Here is a 21401-nt window from a genome sequence, read left to right on the forward strand (position 1 = left end):
CCACCCTCATTCGCCTCAAATATATGGTGTTTCTTCCACGGGTTAAGCCTTTACTTGCTCCGAACTAAAGTAATGTCAACTCAGCAGCATGCATTAAGGGAATCATCTGGCACTGCTACAATTATCCAGTTCTTACAAACAGCCTTCCACCTTTTACCTCTTGCCTCTCACCTCATTCCTGCCTCAGAAAGGAAATAGGTCAAATGGGAAAAGAGAGGCACTGGGACCATGTAGCATCAGAAACAGACACATAAGGCCCATCTGGGCCCTTAGATACCTGGACTTCTCCAATGGCTTTTAAAAGAGGAGGAGCAGGGGCGCCTGGGTGGCTCAATCAGTTAAGCGTCCAACTCTTGGTTTCGGCTCAGGTCATGATCTCACAGTTTTGTGGGTTCAAGCCCCCCGTCGGGCTCTGCACTGGCAGCACGGAGCCTGCTTGGGATTCTCTCTCCCTCTCTCTGCCCGTCTCCCACTTGCCCTGTCTGTGCCTCTCTCAAATAAAATAAAATAAAAAAGAATAAAATAAAAAAGAATAAAATAAAATAAAATAAAATAAAATAATGAAAGAAGAGGAGCAAAAATGAAGCAATGTTAACACACTGTGTTCCTCAGAAAATATTTATTTGAGTCCAGTACGGTGTCCAGCAATGTATGTATGTCGGTCTTAGAATCACGTTACTAAGTGTGCTGTTCTGGGCAAGTCAACTCCATTAGCCTGAGTATTAGTTTCCTCAGCTAGAGAATGCAAACAACACCTCCTGAAATCTAGGTGTGGCAGGTTAAAGATGGCCGCACACTTTTTGACACCTCTCCTATTGAGAGGTGGAGTCCAGTTCACTATCTTTGAATTTATCCACTACTTTGGTGAATAGGATATGGCAGATGTGACACTGTTCCAATTTCCGAGCCTAGGCCTTACTCTTCTGGAAGCTTCCGTTTTCTATCTTCTGGAATACTCACTTTGGAAGCCCTGAGCCACCATATAGAAAGTCCAACTACCCGACAACAGACAGAAAACAGCTAAGGGGTTCAGCTAAATCTAGCCTTCCAGCTGTCCTCATCAAGGCACAGTCACATGAGTAAAACTAGCTTGGACATGCCAGCAAGTGACCCCAGTCAATGTTACCCAGCCAAATTCCTTTTTTTTTTTTTTTAATTAAAAAAAATTTTTTTTAATGTTTATTTATTTTTGAGACAGAGAGAGACAGAGCATGAACGGGGGGAGGGTCAGAGAGAGAGGAAGACACAGAATCTGAAGCAGGCTCCAGGCTCTGAGCTGTCAGCCCAGAACCCGACACGGGGCTTGAACTCACGGACCGTGAGATCATGACCTGAGCTGAAGTCGGACGCTTAACCGACTGAGCCACCCAGGCGCCCCTGTGTAGCCAAGTTCTAAGCCACAAAATCATGAGACACAGTTTACTATATAATAATAGGTAATCCACATTAGTTACAGATATGATTGTGAGACTCAAAAAGAGAGTGTAGATGGAAAAGGACTTGTAGACTGCAAAGCAACATGTTTTGTCAATAGTGTATAAAAGAACAAATACAGTCTCTGAACACGGGCATTTACTCAGTATTAACTTTGGTGACATTTGCCATTACTACTTAGGGATGCAAAGTCAGTTGCCATCAGGTGATAATAGTGGAGATTAAGAGAAATACATTCAGCATCTAAATATTTATTTTGAGGAGGGCCAAGGCTTTGTAAGCAAGGGATACTAATGCAAACTCCAGCAAAGCAAAGAATACCATTAGGCTCTAAGTTATTTATTTCATAAAGGAAATTTGGAACAATGATTTCTTTTCCTAGGGTTATATTCATTCACCTTAGAGTATTTTGATATAATGAAATCAGTTAGCCAGAATATTCAAAAGCACGGTACTGTATGTGAAAATTCCATCAATGCTTCTTGTTGAAAATCTTTCCAAAATGCCATAATAACTTTCTTGCCTCTTGAAAAGATTGTGAAAAGTTACTTTATAAGTTGAGTGTTTGAAACTTAAAATGCATTTCCCACTGAAAGAGCACTATAAATGATAATAAAATTCGCAGACACAAAGCCAATAGAATTCCAAATGCTTTATAATGCTGCATAATTATATATTTTAAGGTTTAAAAAAAAAATCCCCAACCAATTCCATGCAGTGATTTCTTTAAGTCTCATAAAATATACTCGTCCTTATCAAATCCTTTTCAGTCAGACCTAGGGGTTTTGCAGGATGTCAGAGCCCAGTTAGAAGGCAGCTTTAGAAGGTAGAGTTTGCATGCTGTTGCCAGTGTCTGTCCAGGGCTTAACACAACGCCTAGCCCAGGGAGGCACTCGGCAGATGTCTACTGTTGAGCCCTGAAACAGCGACTAAAACACGGTTCAAGTCAGAGAGACCTAGCTTGGATTCTGCCCTGCTTCTTGCTTGTGGCGACCGTGAACAGAGCTCAGCGTCTGCAAGCCTTGCTTTCTTCAACAATAAAATGGGAATCAGTAATGCCAACCACACAGTGCTCCTGCAAAAGTTCAATGGAACATTTTAACAAAAGCTTGGCACTATGCCTGGCACACTCCTGTGCATCCTCCAAAAGTGGCAGCAATTATTATTACCGTTACTGAACTCAGACATATCCCATTTGTGGGTCCATTCACTGCCTAATTCAGCAGTTCCGGGGAGTGGCCAGGGCAGGAAGTGCAAGGAGAAACAATTACAACTTCTCTGTATTTCTTTTTATCCAAAAATATTGGAGATGAATTAAGCTTTACTTATATTTGATACCTGGATTTATAGTAGTATGTATTTGTAAGTTATAAATAAATATATTGAGAGTATACACTCCATTGCTCAATTTTAAAATTTTATTTTTTTTTTTATTTTTTTTTTGTTTTTCTTTTTTTTTTTTTTTTTTTAACTTTATTTTTTAATATATGAAATTTACTGTCAAATTGGTTTCCATACAACACCCAGTGCTCATCCCAAAAGGTGCCCTCCTCAATACCCATCACCCACCCTGCCCTCCCTCCCACCCCCCATCAACCCTCAGTTTGTTCTCAGTTTTTAACAGTCTCTTATGCTTTGGCTCTCTCCCACTCTAACTTCTTTTTTTTTTTTTTTTCCCCTCCCCCATGGGTTTCTGTTACGTTTCTCAGGATCCACATAAGAGTGAAACCATATGGTATCTGTCTTTCTCTGTATGGCTTATTTCACTTAGCATCACACTCTCCAGTTCCATCCACGTTGCTACAAAAGGCCATATTTCATTCTTTCTCATTGCCACGTAGTACTCCATTGTGTATATAAACCACAATTTCTTTATCCATTCATCAGTTGATGGACATTTAGGCTCTTTCCATAATTTGGCGATTGTTGAGAGTGCTGCTATAAACATTGGGGTACAAGTGCCCCTATGCATCAGTACTCCTGTATCCCTTGGATAAATTCCTAGCAGTGCTATTGCTGGGTCATAGGGTAGGTCTATTTTTAATTTTTTGAGGAACCTCCACACTGCTTTCCAGAGCGGCTGCACCAATTTGCATTCCCACCAACAGTGCAAGAGGGTTCCCGACTCTCCACATCCTCTCCAGCATCTATAGTCTCCTGATTTCTTCATTTTGGCCACTCTGACTGGCGTGAGGTGGTATCTGAGTGTGGTTTTGATTTGTATTTCCCTGATGAGGAGCGACGTTGAACATCTTTTCATGTGCCTGTTGGCCATCCGGATGTCTTCTTTAGAGAAGTGTCTATTCATGTTTTCTGCCCATTTCTTCACTGGGTTATTTGTTTTTCGGGTGTGGAGTTTGATGAGCTCTTTATAGATTTTGGATACTAGCCCTTTGTCCGATGTGTCATTTGCAAATATCTTTTCCCATTCCGTTGGTTGCCTTTTAGTTTTGTTGGTAGTTTCCTTTGCTGTGCAGAAGCTTTTTATCTTCATAAGGTCCCAGTAATTCACTTTTGCTTTTAATTCCCTTGCCTTTGGGGATGTGCCGAGTAAGAGATTGCTACGGCTGAGGTCAGAAAGGTCTTTTCCTGCTTTCTCCTCTAAGGTTTTGATGGTTTCCTGTCTCACATTCAGGTCCTTTATCCATTTTGAGTTTATTTTTGTGAATGGTGTGAGAAAGTGGTCTAGTTTCAACCTTCTGCATGTTGCTGTCCAGTTCTCCCAGCACCATTTGTTAAAGAGACTGTCTTTTTTCCATTGGATGTTCTTTCCTGCTTTGTCAAAAATGAGTTGGCCATACGTTTGTGGGTCTAGTTCTGGGGTTTCTATTCTATTCCATTGGTCTATGTGTCTGTTTTTATGCCAATACCATGCTGTCTTGATGATGACAGCTTTGTAGTAGAGGCTAAAGTCTGGGATTGTGATGCCTCCTGCTTTGGTCTTCTTCTTCAAAATTACTTTGGCTATTCGGGGCCTTTTGTGGTTCCATATGAATTTTAGGATTGCTTGTTCTAGTTTCGAGAAGAATGCTGGTGCAATTTTGATTGGGATTGCATTGAATGTGTAGATAGCTTTGGGTAGTATTGACATTTTGACAATATTTATTCTTCCAATCCATGAGCAGGGAATGTCTTTCCATTTCTTTATATCTTCTTCAATTACCTGCATAAGCTTTCTATAGTTTTCAGCATACAGATCTTTTACATCTTTGGTTAGGTTTATTCCTAGGTATTTTATGCTTCTTGGTGCAATTGTGAATGGGATCAGTTTCTTTATTTGTCTTTCTGTTGCTTCATTGTTAGTGTATAAGAATGCAACTGATTTCTGTACATTGATTTTGTATCCGGCAACTTTGCTGAATTCATGTATCAGTTCTAGCAGACTTTTGGTGGAATCTATCGGATTTTCCATGTATAATATCATGTCATCTGCAAAAAGCGAAAGCTTGACTTCATCTTTGCCAATTTGGATGCCTTTGATTTCCTTTTGTTGTCTGATTGCTGATGCTAGAACTTCCAGTACTATATTAAACAGCAGCGGTGAGAGTGGGCATCCCTGTCGTGTTCCTGATCTCAGGGAAAAAGCTCTCAGTTTTTCCCCATTGAGGATGATGTTAGCTGTGGGCTTTTCATAAATGGCTTTTATGATCTTTAAGTATGTTCCTTCTATCCCGACTTTCTCAAGGGTTTTTATTAAGAAAGGGTGCTGGATTTTGTCAAAGGCCTTTTCTGCATCGATTGACAGGATCATATGGTTCTTTTCTTTTTTTTTGTTAATGTGATGTATCACGTTGATCGATTTGCGAATGTTGAACCAGCCCTGCATCCCAGGAATGAATCCCACTTGATCATGGTGAATAATTCTTTTTATATGCTGTTGAATTCGATTTGCTAGTATCTTATTGAGAATTTTTGCATCCATATTCATCAGGGATATTGGCCTGTAGTTCTCTTTTTTTACTGGGTCTCTGTCTGGTTTAGGAATCAAAGTAATACTGGCTTCATAGAATGAGTCTGGAAGTTTTCCTTCCCTTTCTATTTCTTGGAATAGCTTGAGAAGGATAGGTATTATCTCTGCTTTAAACGTCTGGTAGAACTCCCCTGGGAAGCCATCTGGTCCTGGACTCTTATTTGTTGGGAGATTTTTGATAACCGATTCAATTTCTTCGCTGGTTATGGGTCTGTTCAAGCTTTCTATTTCCTCCTGATTGAGTTTTGGAAGAGTGTGGGTGTTTAGGAATTTGTCCATTTCTTCCAGGTTGTCCAATTTGTTGGCATATAATTTTTCATAGTATTCCCTGATAATTGTTTGTATCTCTGAGGGATTGGTTGTAATAATTCCATTTTCATTCATGATTTTATCTATTTGGGTCATCTCCCTTTTCTTTTTGAGAAGCCTGGCTAGAGGTTTGTCAATTTTGTTTATTTTTTCAAAAAACCAACTCTTGGTTTCGTTGATCTGCTCTACAGTTTTTTTAGATTCTATATTGTTTATTTCTGCTCTGATCTTTATGATTTCTCTTCTTCTGCTGGGTTTAGGCTGCCTTTGCTGTTCTGCCTCTATTTCCTTTAGGTGTGCTGTTAGATTTTGTATTTGGGATTTTTCTTGTTTCTTGAGATAGGCCTGGATTGCAATGTATTTTCCTCTCAGGACTGCCTTCGCTGCGTCCCAAAGCGTTTGGATTGTTGTATTTTCATTTTCGTTTGTTTCCATATATTTTTTAATTTCTTCTCTAATTGCCTGGTTGACCCACTCATTCGTTAGTAGGGTGTTCTTTAACCTCCATGCTTTTGGAGGTTTTCCAGACTTTTTCCTGTGGTTGATTTCAAGCTTCATAGCATTGTGGTCTGAAAGTATGCATGGTATAATTTCAATTCTTGTAAACTTATGAAGGGCTGTTTTGTGACCCAGTATATGATCTATCTTGGAGAATGTTCCATGTGCACTCGAGAAGAAAGTATATTCTGTTGCTTTGGGATGCAGAGTTCTAAATATATCTGTCAAGTCCATCTGATCCAATGTATCATTCAGGGCCCTTGTTTCTTTATTGACTGTGTGTCTAGATGATCTATCCATTTCTGTAAGTGGTGTGTTAAAGTCCCCTGCAATGACCACATTCTTATCAATAAGGTTGCTTATGTTTATGAGTAACTGTTTTATATATCTGGGGGCTCCGGTATTTGGCGCATAGACATTTATAATTGTTAGCTCTTCCTGATGGATAGACCCTGTAATTATTATATAATGCCCTTCTTCATCTCTTGTTACAGCCTTTAATTTAAAGTCTAGTTTGTCTGATATAAGTATGGCTACTCCAGCTTTCTTTTGGCTTCCAGTAGCATGATAAATAGTTCTCCATCCCCTCACTCTCAATCTAAAGGTGTCCTCAGACCTAAAATGAGTCTCTTGTAGACAGCAAATAGATGGGTCTTGTTTTTTTATCCATTCTGATACCCTATGTCTTTTGGTTGGCGCATTTAGTCCATTTACATTCAGTGTTATTATAGAAAGATACAGGTTTAGAGTCATTGTGATGTCTGTATGTTTTATGCTTGTAGTGATGTCTCTGGTACTTTGTCTCACAGGATCCCCCTTAGGATCTCTTGTAGGGCTGGTTTCGTGGTGACAAATTCCTTCAGTTTTTGTTTGTTTGGGAAGACCTTTATCTCTCCTTCTATTCTAAATGACAGACTTGCTGGATAAAGGATTCTCGGCTGCATATTTTTTCTGTTTAGCACACTGAAGATATCGTGCCAAGCCTTTCTGGCCTGCCAAGTTTCAAAGGAGAGATCAGTCACGAGTCTTATAGGTCTCCCTTTATATGTGAGGGCATGTTTATCCCTTGCTGCTTTCAGAATTTTCTCTTTATCCTTGTATTTTGCCAGTTTCACTATGATATGTCGTGCAGAAGATCGATTCAAGTTACGTCTGAAGGGAGTTCTCTGTGCCTCTTGGATTTCAATGCCTTTTTCCTTCCCCAGTTCAGGGAAGTTCTCAGCTATAATTTCTTCAAGTACCCCTTCAGCACCTTTCCCTCTCTCTTCCTCCTCTGGAATACCAATTATGCGTATATTATTTCTTTTTAGTGTATCACTTAGTTCTCTAATTTTCCCCTCATACTCCTGGATTTTTTTATCTCTCTTTCTTTCAGCTTCCTCTTTCTCCATAACTTTATCTTCTAGTTCACCTATTCTCTCCTCTGCCTCTTCAATCCGAGCCGTCGTGGTTTCCATTTTGTTTTGCATTTCATTTAAAGCGTTTTTCAGCTCCTCGTGACTGTTCCTTAGTCCCTTGATCTCTGTGGCAAGAGATTCTCTGCTGTCCTGTATACTGTTTTCAAGCCCAGCGATTAATTTTATGACTATTATTCTAAATTCACTTTCTGTTATATTATTTAAATCCTTTTTGATCAGTTCATTAGCTGTTGTTATTTCCTGGAGATTCTTCTGAGGGGAATTCTTCCGTTTGGTCATTTTGGACAGTCCCTGGAGCGGTGAGGACCTGCAGGGCACTTCCCCCGTGCTGTGGTGTATAACTGGAGTTGGTGGGCGGGGCCGCAGTCCGACCTGATGTCTGCCCCCAGCCCACCGCTGGGGCCACAGTCAGACTGGTGTGTGCCTTCTCTTCCCCTCTCCTAGGGGCGGGATTCACTGTGGGGTGGTGTGGCCCGTCTGGTCTACTTGCACACTGCCAGGCTTGTGGTGCTGGGGAGCTGGCGTATTAGCTGGGGTGGGTAGGCAAGGTGCACGGGGGCGGGAGGGGCAGGCTTAGCTCGCTTCTCCTTAGGTGATCCACTTCAGGAGGGGCCCTGTGGCAGCAGGAGGGAGTCAGATCCGCTGCCGGAGGTTTGGCTCCGCAGAAGCACAGAGTTGGGTGTTTGCGCGGAGCGAGCAAGTTCCCTGGCAGGAACTGGTTCTCTTTGGGATTTTGGCTGGGGGATGGGCGGGGGAGATGGCGCTGGCGAGCGCCTTTGTTCCCCGCCAAGCTGAGCTCTGCCGTCCGGGGGCTCAGCAGCTCTCCCTCCCTTTGTCCTCCAGCCTTCCCGCTTTCTGAGCAGAGCTGTTAACTTCTGACCTCCCAGACGCTAAGTCGCGCTTGCTGTCGGAACACAGTCCGTCCGGCCCCTCCGCTTTTGCCAGCCCGACTCGGGGGCTCTGCTTGGCCGGCGAGCCGCCCCTCCGCCCCGGCTCCCTCCCGCCAGTCCGTGGAGCGCACACCGCCTCGCCGCCCTTCCTACCCTCTTCCGTGGGCCTCTCGTCTGTGCTTGGCTCCGGAGACTCCGTTCTGCTAATCCTCTGGCGGTTTTCTGGGTTCTTTAGGCAGGTGTAGGTGGAATCTAAGTGATCAGCAGGACGCGCGGTGAGCCCAGCATCCTCCTACGCCGCCATCTTCCGGAGCAACTTCTAAAATTTTAAATAATATAGCTGCACATCAAAATGTTTGAGGAGCATTGGCCTGATCCTTCAAATAAGTCACTGGAACTGAAGCAAGGGCAGTGGTAGACACTGGCCTCAAAGGAGCCCAGCTGTGGGTAGGGGGAGCTAAAAGTCCTTAGCCACAAGAGGGATCTTGAGTCTCTGTCCCTGCAGCCTCCAGGAGAGGCATAGTCCTGCATCCTTGAGGCAGGAGGGATGCTAGAGGGGAGAACAGAGAAGGAGAGTAAGCGAAAGTGGGATGAACTCTAAACAGCCAGCTAGCCAGGCAATCCTTCGGTGACAAAGTTAGCCAGCGAGTGGGCTTGGGTTCCCTCTAGTCAAGGGACTTCACGAGATGGAGGAAGTCAAATTTCCACAGGGCTGCTGACAATGGGTCTGACCAAGTGAAGGGGAGAAATGAGGTCAGAGGGGTGGCTGGGAAAGAAATCTGCATCGGAGATTCGGGTCCTGTGCTAGTTCCTGGCTAGGGGGGGGCAAGCGGTAGGTGGAAAATCAGCTCTGTCCTAGTAGGGTGGTGAATCCAGAACCGGGGCACCGTCTGTGTATTTGAGACATGTGTAAGACAGGCAGACATAATACAGTTTGGAACACCTGTTTTTATGGTGCAGAGGTTTGGGCAATCTATCAGACCTTCCTGAGACTCCCTGGAAATGTTTTCATTTCCAAACAAATTTTATAAGAGGCAGGATCATGAAGAAGGTGGAATGCTGGGCCAGGGAGTCAAGAAAACTGTATTCCTGTTCCAGCTTCTATTATTTAGCTGTATCCTTCCATGAGTCGACTACCCAGAGCCTCTGAGTTCCATTTTCTCACCTGCACAACCAGAGTTGATTTACCCAGTCTCTGGATTCTCCTCCAGCCCTGGGATTATGAATTCCAGGATTCTGAAATGGGCATATTCTCTTATGATTTGCCTCTTATGCCTAAAAGCTGAGTACAGGGAAAAATTACAGTTTACTAAGGGTGTCTGATTATTTGTGTTTTCAATGTTTGATTTAGTGGCTCTCATTCTAGAGTCTTCTTTAATGTCTTTTCTCTAAAATAACAGCTATATTACTGCTCCGGTTTGCTGCGCACAGAATGAGGGCAGCTTGCAGCATTAACTCTTCCAGAACTCCGTAATACAGATGAAGGTAGTCTAAGAGTGAGAAAGAGGGAATAAGAAATTGAAATATTAGCTCATAGGAAGCTGTAACTAAAATAATCAGATGCTTCCCAAAAGCACAGGAATGAAAATAGCTACTGACCCAATTGTATAAAGTAAGATAAATTCACCACTCCACAGCAGATAAGCAGTTTTCCCTTTTTTTTTTTTTTCCCTTGTCTTTTCCATTGTTCCCAGAATCCATCTGATCATCTAAAAAGTGTCCTGGAATTCAAAAAACAAATGAGGCAACAGGACACAACTCTTGAATTGCCAGATTCCACTAAGTAGAAAATTGGTTTGGAGAACAGGTAGAGAAGAAAGGAGAGCCCGGTCTCCAGAATGGAGGAGACAGTTCTCACAAGGGTGTCCATTGTCAAGTAGGGACAGGGATTTGGATGTGTCCATTTTTCCCCACGGGACTCTGCTCTCCTCTCTCTACCGACCACCCCCACCCTAGGGTGAGAATCATCATGTTATCAGATCTGTCCTCCCAGTCAGTTTGGGTTGCTGTAACAAATTCCTGCGGACTGGGTGTCTTAAACAACAAATATTTCTCACCACTCTGGAGACTAGGAAGCACAGAATTAAGGGGCTGGCTCTCTTCCTGGTCTGTAGATGAACGTCTCCTTGTATCCTCCATGCTGAGGAAGAGAGAGAAAACTCTTGAGTCTCTTCCTTGCAAGGGCACTAACCCTAAGCATGACAGCTCCACCCTTGTGACCTCATTTCCCCTCAAAGGCTCTTCTCCTGATACCATCACATTAGGGGGCAGGATTTCAACATATGAATTTCAGGGGAACACAAACATTCAGTCCATAATACCTGTCCCCCTAAAGGCATACTCAAGAAATAAGTGAATTCTCATCTTAAATTTAAAAGGAATCTGAGGAAAGGAAGAAAGAAAGAAAGAAAGAAAGAAAGAAAGAAAGAAAGAAAGAAAGAAAGAAAGAAAAGAAAGAAGAGAAAGAAAGCAAAAGCCATATTTAACATATTGCTAGCTAGCTAAAATTTTTAAGGGGGAAAAAAAAACCTGAATGGAAAACCGCCAGAAATGTTAGAAAATGTTTACAGGGATATTGTTAGAAAGTTTCTGTTATGACAAAAAATAAAATGTTTATATAGTGTTTTACTCTGCCAGGAAGCAGTGCAAACATGAAGAATCTGTACACTTTCCTTCTCTACAAAGTAAGCTACAACTGAAGAGGAATTAGGTCTCCAGAACCCCTAATCATCCTGTATCCAATTATCGAATATGAAGTGTGGTGTTCTCATTAACAAGAACCCCAAATTCCCATAGAATTGATTTAATTTCTAACCCACAGATTTCCTCAGAAACCCTGAAAGCAAAGAGAGCTAAGAACATGTTGTGTTTTGCTGGGTTGACCAATTACACCAATGTATTAATCATCTCAAGGTCGGCCACCTTCTCAAAGTCTCCAAAGATAGTCCTCGTGATCTCCCAGGATGGCAACCTTCCCTTCCTTCAAACTACCACAGGCCTTAGTCTCCTACTCCAAGGGTCTGCTAGGAGGGCCCGGCAATCAGAGAAATTGTGGTCGGCCACACCCTCACCCCACCCAACACATCAGGACCTTGGTTTTACCTCAAGACTCAGCAATAGCAAGCAAGGGCCAGGCCAGATGGTTAGAGGCACTCTGAGTTACTAAACTTGCATTGGAATAGTAATCATCGGGTTAAAGGGGATTACGTGATACCAGTGCTCCTCGTACTTTCTGCTAAAACTAATGGAAGGTGTAGACTTTGACTTGCACAAAGCACATGACTTTGAAGCACACTACTGTAAAGGTATAAAGAGATTATGATATATGAGCCTATTTATTTTTAGAGTTTATTTCTTGGGGCACCTGGGTGGCTCAGTCGGTTGAGCGTCCTACTTTGGCTCAGGTCATGATCTCATGGTTCATGAGTTCAAGCCCCGAGTAGGGCTCTGTGCTGACAGCTCAGAGCCTGGAGCCTGCTTCGGATTCTGTGTCTCCCTCTCTCTCTGCCCCTCCCCCACTCATGCTCTGCCTCTCTCTCTCAAATTATTTTTAGGTTTATTTCTTTTTGAGAGAGAGAGAGAGAGAGAGCGTTTGCACACAAGCAGAGAGAGAGGAAGAGAGCAAACCCCCAGGCTCCGTGCTGGCAGCGAGACTCAAAATCACAAACCATGAGCCGATATCAAGAGTCAGCGCATAACCCACTAAGCCACCCAGGCAGCCCTGAGTTTATTTAAATGTAGACAAAGGATAATGTCTTTGCAAAAATAAAATGCATGTGTTTGTCTTTTCCCCTTATCTCTTATTTCTTGGGAGACTTCCTTCTCTAGATCTGAGTTTCTTCTCACCGATCTTCCAGTTTTTCAGCTATTTCTCTATTCTGATATTAAGACACTTTACTGAATTCTTGATTTCAGCTATGGTATTTTTGAGAATTCTAGAATTTTTCTTTTTTTTCAAACCTGCCATGTCACTTTTTATGGCCTTAGTTTCCTGTCAGAATGTTCAAGCATGGCTTTTATGTCCCTGAACCCAGTAAGCCATACTTTCTATAGTCTGTCTCTGATAAATCCTACTCCTGAAGTCTCAGTATGTCTGTTTCTGTTGTTTCTGCTGAACATGGTTTATGGTGTCTTATCTTCTACTGTGCTCAATCATCTCTGATTGTGAGGTGGACATTGTGTATGAAAATTATTTGTAGAAATAATTTGAGATATATTATCTTCCCCCTAAGAGGATTATTAATTGTATTTTGTTTTATCATATTTTATTTACTTATTTTGCCAGGTGTCTAGGGGCATGAGCCATCCAGAATCACCTTAATCTTGGTTCAGGGCTTCAGATTTTTTGGTCCACCAGGATCAGGGCCTCTCAGACTGACATACTTTGTGGATCTTGTTAAAATGCAAATTTTGATTTAGTAGAACTGGGGCAAGCCTTGAGACTCCATATTTTTAACAAGCCTCCCGGGTGATGTCAGTTCTTGTGATGGTTAATTTTATGTGTCATCTTGACTGGCTACAGGATACCCAGATTAAACATAATTAAGGGCTTTCTGGATGATATTAGCATTTAGATCTGTAGACTCAGTATATTTCCTTCTTCAGCATAGATGGGCATCATTCAATCCGTTCAGGGCTTGAATAGAATAAAAGGTGGAGGAAGGGAGAATTCGCCCTTTCTTTCTTCCTACCCAATTGCTTGAGTTAGGATGTAGGTCTTCTCCTGCCCTCGGCATTCCTGGTTCTCAGGCCTTCAAACCCAGACTGGAATCTAAACCATTGGCTTTTCTGCTACAGGCCCTCACACCCAAACTGAATTACACCACCAGCTTTTCTGGATTTCCAGCTTGCAGATGGTAGACTATAGGATTTCTCAGCCTCTGTAGTTGGATGAGCCAATTTCATCTAATAAATCCATAGAGGTAGACAGATAGATCGATCTCCATCTTCTTGGTTCTGTCTCTCTGAAGAACCCTAATAGTCTAGTGCTGATGGTCCATGGTTCTGTACTTTAAGAAAGAAGGATTTAGAATGACTTGAAGCAGGTTTGAAGTTCTTTTGAGAGCTTATTTCCAGTTTCTCCTAACATGGGTGTTTTCCATCTGATTTCTGCTTCCTGTAATTCTAGATTTTTTTTTAATGTTTATTTATTTTTGAGACAGAGGGAGACAGCGTGAGTGGGGGAGGGGCAGAGAGAGGGGAGAGACACAGAATCTGAAACAGGTTCCAGTCTCTGAGCTGTCAGCACAGAGCCTGATGTGGGGCTCAAACCCACGAACCGTGAGATCATGACCTGAGCCGAAGTTGGACGCTTAACCGACTGAGCCACCCAGGCATGCCTGCTTCCTGTAATTCTAAAAGTTTATCTGCAGATTCTGATGAGTTTTCTTACAAAAACAATCATATGTTCTGAAATAATGACAATTTTATTTTTTCTTTTCCAATTCTTACAGCTTTTATTTGCTTTTCTAGCCCTATTGCACTGCCTAGGGCCTCTGGTACAATCAAAGTAGTCGTAGCAGGCATCCATTGATCTCATCAAAAAAACCATGCCTGGTCTCAATTAAAAAAAAAATTCAATAATTCACTGTTGTCACGTTCACTATTTTATATGTATACTTTATTCAGTTAAGAAAGTTTTATTTTTATTCCCAAATTGCTAAGTTTTTTTTTGTCTCAAAAATAATGAATGGGTATTAAGTTCTATCCAATGCTTTCTTACATATATTTTCACATATATTGTTGAGATGGAGAATTATATTGGTTGACTTTCAAGTGTTAAACCTACCTTGCATCCTTAGAATAAACCTAACTTAGTCATTAACACATCTTTCTATACAATGCTGGATTTGGTTTGCCGATATTTTGCTTAGGAATTTTGCATCTGTGGCCATGATAGAGACTGCCCTTTAATTTTACCTTCATTTAACATTCTTTTCAGTTTTATATTGTACTAGTCTGGCTTCTCCAGAGAACAGAACAATAGGAGATGAAGATGATAGATAGATAGATAAGAGAGAGAGATGATAGATAAGAGAGATAGATAATAGATAGATAGATAGATAGATAGATAGAATAGCCTATATGTAGCATACATACAAATAGATACAGATACAGGTATATCTGTATGGATTGGATGATACCCATTAACAGGAAATAATTTTGGCAAAGCACTTGGCTCAATAGAGGGTCAATAGTCTATTTAAGTTACTCGTATCTAAATCTGTATCTTCCATTGTTTCTGTATCTCTCGATATGCCGTATTTTCACTACTATTTAGTTCAAAATATTTTCTAATTTCCATTGTGAGCTCTTCTTTGACCTATGGATTACTTAGAAATTTATTATTCAATTTCCAACATTTATAGATTTCTCATTATCTTTTTGTTATTTGTTTCTAACTTGGTTTCATTGTCATTAGCGAATATACTCTATTAATTCAGTATTTTGACATTTGTTGAGTTTGGGTTTTGGGGACAGCATAGGATCAGCTTAGTAAATATTCCATGTGTAAAGAATGAATAATTTGAAGCTGCTTGTGGCACTGCTCTGTACATGTCTATTAGGTTAAGTTCTACAGTGTTGTTGAAATTTTCTGCTTGCTCTGTCATTTACTGAGAGAGGTGTATTGAAATCTCCACCATGGAAAAGCCATTTAAGATGTAAGGTAGGTCCTGGGGTGCCTGGGTGGCTCAGTCAGTTAAGCGTCCGACTTCGGCTCAGGTCATGATCTCATATCTCGTGGGTTTGAGCCCCGCATCGGGCTCTGTGCTGACAGCCCAGAGCCTGGAGCCTGCTTCAGATTCTGTGCCTCCCTCTCTCTCTCTGCCCCTCCCCTGTTCTCAATCCCTCTCTCCCTCTCTCCCTCAAAAATAAATATTAAAAAAAAAAAAAAAAGATGTAAGGTAGGTCCTGAGAGCTTAATGAGAAAGAAGGAGACAAAGAAAAAGAGATAATCTGATCTGCAGTAGAAATTAACAGATATCTTGGGTGAATGTGGAAATCAAAGAAGGTAAGTGGGAGATTCCTAACCTACATGATGTGGAGGAAACAAAAGATTTGTGAAACAAGAGAATATCTATTCCATTTGAAGATGTTTAGGGTTTCTATAACGTAAACTCCTCTCTGTCTTTCCAAATCTTCAGTAAAATACACTATCCACTGAAGCACATGGTGAAACTATTTTACTTTGTTTTGAGGAAGTCAAGGGAAGAATCGAGTTCTATGTTTACTTGTCACAGTCCATAGGTGGCACTTGCTGTCAGTGTAGATCTATTTGCTCAGAACTTTGGGAAGTACGGAGCACCTGCTGAGTGCCAGGCACTGACGAGGTGCATTAAATGCACCCTCTCCTTGCATTTACCTTGCTTTGTAGCATAACCCAAGTGTCAGAAATGCAAGAGCAAGACCATCTATGAACGGAAATGTGACCGTGGAAGCCAAATGAGAGAGACCATAAAAATGTGAACTTTGCCTTTCAACCTCCTACAATTCACAGAAGTCTTGGGGAGGACGCTGTCTTCAGGAGGGAGTGGAATGTGGATTCTGGCCATCTTATCCAGAGCTGGAAGGGAAGGAGACCTCACTTGGCATCTAGGTTACATGACTTTGCAGTATTGCTGTCAGGAGATAGTGTTGATAAAGCACGTGGCTCAATAGACGGTCAATAGACAGTAGTTACTCTTCAAGATGTCTTTGTATCTTTCTGCCTCTCCAAATTGGCAGTTAGGATCCAGAGAAAAGGGCAATGTCTTTTGCAGTTAAGTGACACCTCCTACCACCACCTCATGCTAGCAGAGAACTATGGCCCTGACACTAATACATTTGCTGTTGTCGGGTTCTCAAAGTTCCCCCAACATGAATAGGTTCAAGGGCTATATTTGTTATCTATTGATGCATAACAAAATATTGCAGTACATACGTGGCTTAAAACAATAGTTATTGTCTGTTAAGAATTTAGGAGCAGCCAAGCTAGATGGTTGGGCCTAGGTCTCTCATGAGTTACAGTCAAGATGTCAACTGAGGCTGAGGTAGAGTTTGGAGCTTGACTGAGGCTGCAGGTGCCACATCTCAGGTGGTTCACTGACTGACATGGCCATTGGCAAGGAGCCTTAGTTCCTCACCACTTTTCCTCAGGGCTGCTCATGACATGGAAGCTGGCTCTTCTCAGATCCAGGACAGTGAGACTAAGGCAGGAGCTGCAATATCCCTTACAACCTAAGCTTGGAAGTCACAGGCCCTCCCTTTCGCTTTACTCTCCTCATCAGGAGTCAGCCATTAAGTCTGTCCCAAACTCAAAAAAGAGAATTAGGCTCTACCTTTTGATGTTTATTGATTTATTTTGAGAGAGACAGAGAGAGAGAGAGAGAGAGAGAGAGAGAGAGAGAGAACAAGCAGGGGAAGGGCAGAGGGGAAAGGAGAGAGAGAATCTCAAGCAGACTCTGCACTGTCAGCCCAGAGTCTGATGGAGGCCTTGATCCCTTGAACTGTGAGATCATGACCTGAGCCAAAATCAAGAGTTGGACACTTAACCAACTGAGTCACCCAGGCACCCATGGGCTCTGCTTTTTGAAGGAAATGCCAAATCATTTCTAGAAATTTTGCTTTTTACTTAATTAAAAAATTTTTTATCTGAGTATAGTTGATGCACATGACATTAGTTTCAGGTGTACAACATAGTGATTTGACAAGTATAGGTTATACTGTGCTCACCACAACTGTAGCTACCATCTGTCACTATACAATGCTGTTACATCATCAACTGTATTCCCTGTGCTGTGCCTTTTATTCCCATGATTTATTCATCCTACAACCGGAAGCCCATATCTCCCACTCCCCTTCACCCATTTTGTCCAACCCCCTACCCCCTCTCCTCTGGCAACCATCAGTTTGTTCTCTATACTCCTAGGTCTGATTCTGCTTTGTTGTTGTTGTTTATTCATTTGTTTGCTTTTTTAGATTCCACATGACTGAAGTCATATATTTGTCTTTCTCAGTCTGACTGATTTCACTTAGCATACCCTCTAGGTCCAACTATGTTGTCCCAAATGGCATGATCTCACTCTTTTTTATGGCCGCATAATATTCCTGTGTGTGTATGTGTGTGTGTGTGTACATATCACATCTTCCTTACCCATTTGTCTATCAATGGACACTTAGGTTGCTTCCATATCTTGGCTGTTGTAAACAATGCTGCAAATTTCAAATCAGTGTTTTCATTTTTTTCATCAGAACGTTTTTATTGATAAATTATATAGGAAGTAAAGTATAGTAATGATTTGTTGTATTTAAATATTGTAGCTATTTTAGTTGTATGTTATAACTTTTTTTTAGTATGAAATTTATTGTCAAATTGGTTTCCATACAGTTTTCATTTTCTTTAAGAAAATACCCAGTAGTAGAATTATTGGATCATATGATACCTCTATTTTTAATTTTTGAGGAACCTCCATACTGTTTTCCACATTGGCTGCACCAATTTACATTTCCATCAACAGTGCACTAAGGTTCCTTTTCTCCACATCTTTGCCAACACTATCATTTCTTATCTTTTTTATTTTAGCCATTCTGACAGGTATATGGTGATACTTCATTGCGGTTTTGATTTGCGTTTCCCTGATGACTAATGATGTTGAGCGTCTTTTCTGTGTCTATTGGACATCTGGATGTCTTCTTTAGAAACATTCAGGTCTTCTGCCCATTTTTTAATCAGATCATTTTCTTGGTATTGAGTCGTACAACTTCTTGGTATATTTTGGACGTTGGCCCCTTATTTGGATATATCATTTGCAAAGACCTTCTCCCATTTAGTAGGTTGTCTTTTTGTTTTGTTGATGATTTCCTTTACTGTGTAAAACCTTTTTATTTCTTTTTTTTTTTAATATATGAAATTTACTGTCAAATTGGTTTCCATACAACACCCAGTGCTCATCCCAAAAGGTGCCCTCCTCAATACCCATCACCCACCCTGCCCTCCCTCCCACCCCCCATCAACCCCCAGTTTGCTCTCAGTTTTCAACAGTCTCTTATGCTTTGGCTCTCTTCCACTCTAACCTCTTTTTTTTTTTTCCTTCCCCTCCCCCATGGGTTTCTGTTACGTTTCTCAGGATCCACATAAGAGTGAAACCATATGGTATCTGTCTTTCTCTGTATGGCTTATTTCACTTAGCATCACACTCTCCAGTTCCATCCACGTTGCTACAAAAGGCCATATTTCATTTTTTCTCATTGCCACGTAGTATTCCATTGTGTATATAAACCACAATTTCTTTATCCATTCATCAATTGATGGACATTTAGGCTCTTTCCATAATTTGGCGATTGTTGAGAGTGCTGCTATAAACATTGGGGTACAAGTGCCCCTATGCATCAGTACTCCTGTATCCCTTGGATAAATTCCTAGCAGTGCTATTGCTGGGTCATAGGGTAGGTCTATTTTTAATTTTCTGAGGAACCTCCACACTGCTTTCCAGAGCGGCTGCACCAATTTGCATTCCCACCAACAGTGCAAGAGGGTTCCTGTTTCTCCACATCCTCTCCAGCATCTATAGTCTCCTGATTTCTTCATTTTGGCCACTCTGACTGGCGTGAGGTGGTATCTGAGTGTGGTTTTGATTTGTATTTCCCTGATGAGGAGCGACGTTGAACATCTTTTCATGTGCCTGTTGGCCATCCGGATGTCCTCTCTAGAGAAGTGTCTATTCATGTAAAACCTTTTTATTTCGATGTAATTCCCGATAATTTGGTTTTGCTCTTGTCTTAGGAGACATATCTAGAAAAACATTGCTACATCTAATGTCTGAGGAATTACTGCCTGGGTTCTCTTCTAAGGACTTTTACAGTTTCAGGTTGCATATTTAGGTTTTTAACCCATTTTGAGTTTATTTTTGTGTCTGGTGTAAGAAAGTGGTCCACGTTCATTCTTTTGCATGTAAGTGTCCAGCATTCTGAATGCCACTTATTGAAGAGATGGTCTTTTCTCCATTGTATATTCTTGTCTCATTTATTGTAAATTAATTGGCCATGTAAGTTTATTTCTGGGCTCTCTATTCTATTCCATTGATTTATAAATCTCTTTTTCTGCCAGTACCATATTGTTTTTATTACTACAACTTTGTAGTATATCTTAAAATCTGGGAGTGTGACACTTCTAGATCTGTTCTTCTTCCTCAAGATTGCTTTGGCTGTTTGGGGTCTTTTGTGATTCTATGCAAATTTTAGGATTATTTGTTCTAGTTCTTGGAATTTTGATAGGGATTGCATTGAATCTGTAGATTGCTTTGAGTAATATGGACATTTTAGCAATATTAATTCTTCCAACCTATGAGCATGGAATATCTTTCCATTTGTTTGTGTCATCTTCAATTTCTCTTATTCATGTTTTAGTTTTCGGAGTACAGGTCTTTCACCTTCTAGGTTAAGTTTATTCCTAGATATTTTATTCTTTTTGGTGTAATTATAAATGGAATTATTTTTTTTCTCTTTCTGCTACTCAGTTAACAGTGTATAGAAATGCTGTCAATTTCTGGGTATTAACTTTGAATCCAACAACTTAATTCATTTGTTACTTCTAGTAGTTTTAGGTAGAGTTTTTAGGATTTCCTATGTATATTATTATGTCATCTGCAAATAGTAACAGTTTAACTTCTTTACCATATAGATGCCTCTTATTTCTTTTTCTTGTCTGATTACTGTGGCTAGGACTTCTAGTACTACGTTGAATAAAAGTAGCAAGAGTAGTGGACATCCTTGTCTTGTTCCTGATCTAAAAGGGAAAGTTCTCAGTTTTTCACTATTGAGTTATTAGCTGTGGATTTTTCATACATGGCCTTTATTATGTTGAGGTATGTTCCCTCTGAACCCACTTTGTTGAGAGTTTTTGACATGCATCAGTGTTGAATTTTATCAAATGCATTTTCTGCATCTATTGAGATGATCATATGATTTTTATCTTTCATTTTGTTGAGGTGTTATATCACGCTGATTGATTTCAACACATTGAATCATCCTTGCATCCCTGGAATAAATCCCACTCGATCCCGATGATCCTCTTAATGTATTGTTGAATGCAATTTGCTAATATTTTGCTGATGATTTTTGCATCTATTTCATCAGGGATATTGGCCTATAGTTTTTTTTTTTTGGGGGGGGGTGGCGCGGTTTGTGGTGTCTTTGTTTGGTTTTGGCATCAGGGTAATGCTCACCTCATAGAATTTATTTGGAAGGTTTCCTTCCTCTTCTATTTTTTGGAATAGTTTGAGGAGAAGAGGTGTTAATTCTTTTTTAAGTGTTTGGTAGAATTCACCTGTGAAACCGTGTGGTCCTGGATTTTTATTTTTTGGTAGTTTTTTTGATTACCAACTCAATTTCATTACTAGTATTTGGTCTGTTCAGATTTTCCTAGTGATTCAGTTTTGTAAGATTGTATATTTCTGAGAATTTATCCATTTCCTCTAGGTTGTCCAATTTGTTGGCATATAATTTCTTATAGTATTCTCTTATAATCCTTTGCATTTCTGTAGTGTCATAGTTACTTCTCTTTAATTTCTGATTTTATTTATTTGGGTCCTTTCTGTTTTTTTCTTGATGAGTCTGGCTAAGGGTTTATCAATTATCTTTTTGAAGAACGAGGTCTTGGTTTATTGATTTTTTTCTATGTTTTTTTTTTCATTTCTATGTCATTTTTTTCTGCTCTGATTTTTATGATTTCCTTCCTTGTACTCACTTTGGGATTTCTTTGTTCTTCTTTTTCTAGTTCCTTTAGATGTTAAGGTTAGATTGTTTATTTGAACTTATTCTTGTTTTCTGAGGTAGGCTTGTATCACTATATATTTCCCTCTTAGAAGTGCTTTTGCTGCATCCCAAAGACTTTGGAACATTGTG

The sequence above is a fragment of the Neofelis nebulosa genome, chromosome 3 (genome assembly GCF_028018385.1).
Source record: "Neofelis nebulosa isolate mNeoNeb1 chromosome 3, mNeoNeb1.pri, whole genome shotgun sequence".
In the NCBI taxonomy this organism is placed as follows: domain Eukaryota; kingdom Metazoa; phylum Chordata; class Mammalia; order Carnivora; family Felidae; genus Neofelis; species Neofelis nebulosa.